Raw genomic sequence first — 4,337 nt, 5'->3', positions numbered from 1 at the left:
CCACTTTGGTTCAGACCTTCATGTTCCCCTAAGGATGAACTGTAATAATCTCATCTGACTTTTCATTTAGCGCCATCATCTGTTCGACATGTGAAATTGTCCAACACTTCGGTTTATGAGCAAATAACTAATCACGTTCCCATCCGCTATAGCAAATCTTATGCTGAGCTAAGATGATGAACATGAGGGTTTTTTGCATGATGAATGTAAGTCCAGTATTCTGTTAGCTCTGTGTTTGGTCTCCACCAGCTCCTAAGGGAAATATATGGCTCTTTAGCTGCTAAATGCTCCGCTATGTTCACCAGCTGCTCTCTGACAGAGGCTGTTTGCTGCTGGGCAATTCGTGTACAGTGGATTTATCAGAGCTTGTTTGCTGATAACAGCTGATGATGTTGATGGTAATGCATCAACATATCAAACTGAAGATCTAATTTAAAAATGCTACTATGGCATATACATATGTTCTGCTGTTCAGTTACCCCAAGTTTTATTACCCTGTCCCAGAATCATCTCATGACTCTCATGTATTTGGGATGTTCAACATGTACTTTGGCCAATTTCCTAATCCACAAGCCTCCACCAGCTCTCCAGCTGAAGCCAAATCCACCATCTGGAGCCATTTTATTCTCCTCGCTGTTAGAATCCAGCTGAATACAAATGGGAGACAGCAAAAGGTCAGGAAAGGTCAGAAATCTAATTGAAAATGTGCGGGTGTACAGATGATGCCATTTGATGTCCCACTTTTACAGCCTGCTTCTCTTCTGCTCCAGCCACTGGAGGTATGTTTCTCTGAGACTCTCAGAGTTTTGGAACTATTTCTCTACCAACAAAAGTGTATCCATATGCCCAGTACTTAACTCCAGCTGTGGCATGAGTTGTGATTTAGTGTCAGTGAGCCTGGGTTTTGTTTTTGGTCTCTGTACAGACACGACTGTAGCAAACCTGACAATGACGGCATAACTTCAGAAAATGCTACTGTGTCCAGCTACTATTTGCCAAGGAATAGTTCCTGCACTTAATTCCCCCTAATTGCTTTGACTTTTCCGTTTATGTACAGATTAAACAAATAATAACCATAAGTGTTAAAGAAACAAATTAAGCAAATAAGGCTTTCCAAAAGGGTTCAACTTTTCCTTTTATTCTACAGGAAGTGTTGACTTTCATTACTGTCAATAATACACTATACAAAACCAAGTTTAAAAGTGCTTTAAAGTTCAGTTTTCCTCCCATTATTTGAGAACCACTCTGCATTTAAAAGTCACCTTGAAGAAGGCTTACGAACGTGTGACCCATGAGCCTGTCCTTGTATATCCAAAGTGAGAGCATCGTCTGTATTCTTGGCACGTAGTCAAACCCGTTTCCAGTGGGTGTTGGACTGGTTCTCATGGTGCAGCTGTGGTGAGGAGAGTGTCCATTTTGGGAACCTCCGAATTGCATCTCTGCTTTCTGCAGATGTTGTGGTTCTGTTGGCTTCATCGACCGTGACTTTCAACCGCTCTCTAAGGGTGAGGGTCAGCACCTCAAAGGCCATGCTGGAAAATGGTAGATTGCTTCAGCCGGTTGGGAGTGACTTGCTGCCCCAAGTAAAGGAGTTTAAGTATCTTGGGATCTTGTTCACAAGTGACGGCAAAATGGAGCCAGAAGGCAAAGCTTTCCATTTACCCAGTCATCTACGTCCCAACCTTCACCTATGGACAAAATTACTTTAGCAGTTAATGATTCTCCTCAGAATATTCCGCGCTTGCCAGAAACTGGTCACACTCAGCTCTGCTAGTGATCACGCATTTTCACACCTATGGCTCATTTACCCGTCCATATATGTCCCAACCTTCACCTAAGCTGTGGGTAATGACCAAAAGAATGAGATTGCGGCTACAAGTGGCTGAAATGAGTTTTCAGAGTGGCTGGGCTCAGCCTTAGAGAGGTTGAGGAGTTTGGACATCCGGAGTGAGCTTGGCGTTGAGCCGCTGCTCCTTCTTAAAGGAACCAGTTGAGGATTCCTCCTGGGTGCCTTCATATGGAGGTTTTCCAGGCATGTCCAACTGGGAGGAGACCCTGGGGTAGACCCAGAACTGAGAACGCCTTGAGATCCACCATGAGGACCTGGAAAGTGTTGCCACTGCAACCTGTCCCCGGATAATCAGAAGATTGATGAAACTGCAGCATTCAAACAAAGAATTCTGAGCGAAGAATGAGAAAATAAAAGGGAGAAATAGAGAAGGAGGTTTTAAAGATACAAAGACAGATCGAGAGGGGGAATGAAGACAAGCAGTTATGAGAGAAGAAAAATAAGAGAGAGAAACAGGTCAGTATATGAAGTTGTTTCTAAAAATACAGTTTAATGAAAAGCTTTCTCCAAGTCATAAATCCTGAGTCAGAAGAAGGAGATTTACTACTGCTAAAATAATCTAGACCTTCAGACTAGGACTTTTCTGATGATTGTTGGAAGAAAAGACAGAGTGGATGTCAGAGGCAGACTGATGGGAACTTCACTCTGATAATCCCAGAATTTAGCAGGCTTTTCTTACAACCCCACCTTGAAAACTGAAGCATGAGCTGCCTGGAAGTTCATCTTCCTGCAGGGATTCTCTGGTATTCACCGCCACCGCTGTGCTGACACGTGGGACAGTCTAGCAGCTCCCAGCTGTAACTGAACTATACTGATGAAGTGATCCTGCAGGAGTGCTGCAGCCTGTATGCAGTAGAAACCACATTAATACATTTAATGGCAGCTGTTATTTTAACTCTGATAACACAAAGGAAACTTAATGCGCCTTCCATTACATTTAAAAAACTGACATTGGTTCACTTTCTTTGGCGAAAGTTAGGAGAAGCCTAATGCCACTCTCATAGTTCCACATTGAATATGAAGCTACAGCCAGCAGCTGGTTGGCTTAGTATGACTAGGACTTGCCAGCCTGGCCATTAACTTGGGGTACCAAAATTTAGCACCACTGCAATATTTGAATGCTCTCAGTATGACATCATGCTCTTCCTTCCTTCATAGTTTCCTTGGTCACACAGCAGGTCAGGACTTGAAACAGGGAGGTAATGACAATGTGTTTACGCCGGCCTGAATACTGTTCATGTCTAAGCTACACAACCATGGACGGGATAATGTATGTTTTTCTATGAGCTGAGGTACATTCTGAAAATTCTGTACAAAAACTCATCCTCACCACCGTACAGGTGGTTTGTTCAAGCAGCTTATAACATCCCATATTTACATTTGTTTTATTGACATCTGGTGGCCATAAGACTGTAGTGTGGCACGTAGGACCAGGAAGGGGGAATTAAATGACAGCCAGCTACACCACCTAGGGAATTGCACCCCTGGAAATACCAGTTAAATCTCAATTGATTGAGATAAAGCACACAGGAACGTTACTGAGGAGGCAGAGATGTGATTCAAAATATGCCAAATTATATTTTTAATAAGCAACACAACAATTGGGAATGGGACTGCTGAAAGGAAAATAAATGTAACACTACAATAAAAGGGTAGATAAAACCTCTTTATTACAATCAAGAGTTAACAGCTTTAATAAAAAGTTCAAATAAAGCAGGTCACTTGAGGAGAGGCTGACTATACTGAGTGCTACCGCTACCCACCTTAAGTGCAGCACTACAACCTCACATTATTCACAGCAAAAAAAAGGTGCCTTCTATATAGTGTCCCCGTGCAACTACTCACATGCAAAAGTGAAGGGACCTTGCCACAGGTGCCTAGCCTCCCAACAAGATGGCACCCTGCTTAATATAAACTTAACAAAAACAAATTAACATAAAGTAACAAAACAAAAAACCCAGTAGGCTAAGCAAGTGCAAACTATACTAACTACTAAACTAAAGCAAAACAGCACACAGGCAATAGGGCAAACAAAAGGGCAAAGCAGGAAACTAAATGAATTAAGTAGGCAAAACACAACCAAGGTCAAAACAGCAGTAGTCTAAAACAAGGAGGAACCTGGAAAAGTGAGGAACAGTTAAAAGCAGGCTCAACCTTACTGCATTAAAATACTTTAAAACCATGTATATTCACCACCTCTGAGATGGGTCATGAAGATACAACATCCAAAAGGTCACAAGGCAGGAGAAAAGGAGGTTCCTAATAGTGTCAAAATGCAGGTAAGCAACCATAATCAACTGTTCAGGGAAAACAGATTTGCATGAAACTATTCCTTTCATATGCCTAGACCACAAACACCAACCACAGCAGGGACAGATCAGGAAGCAGAGAGAGCAAGGGAGCACAGGTGGCTTATATAGCCTAAACCTAATAAGGAGGTTGGCCAGGGGAAGTTAAGTCCAGGCTGCATTCAACCCACCACACCTTA

General features: G+C 42.5%; 1 long non-coding RNA gene across 1 annotated transcript; it reads right to left on the bottom strand.

Annotated features, from left to right (window-relative positions):
• Positions 1-1,185: 1,185 nt before the first annotated feature.
• Positions 1,186-4,191, bottom strand: LOC119903742. Its single transcript, XR_005444610.1, has 3 exons — positions 4,046-4,191; positions 2,537-2,692; positions 1,186-2,180 (listed from the first exon to the last, which is right to left on the bottom strand). It is a non-coding gene; the product is annotated as an uncharacterized LOC119903742 (long non-coding RNA).
• Positions 4,192-4,337: the final 146 nt, after the last annotated feature.

This window comes from Micropterus salmoides, unplaced genomic scaffold, assembly GCF_014851395.1.
Source record: "Micropterus salmoides isolate LMB-PRFRI ecotype aquatic unplaced genomic scaffold, ASM1485139v1 Ms_hic_scaffold_15, whole genome shotgun sequence".
NCBI lineage: Eukaryota > Metazoa > Chordata > Actinopteri > Centrarchiformes > Centrarchidae > Micropterus > Micropterus salmoides.
The sequence above is the reverse complement of the archived record's forward strand: the minus strand, read 5'-3'. Positions and strand labels throughout refer to the sequence as shown.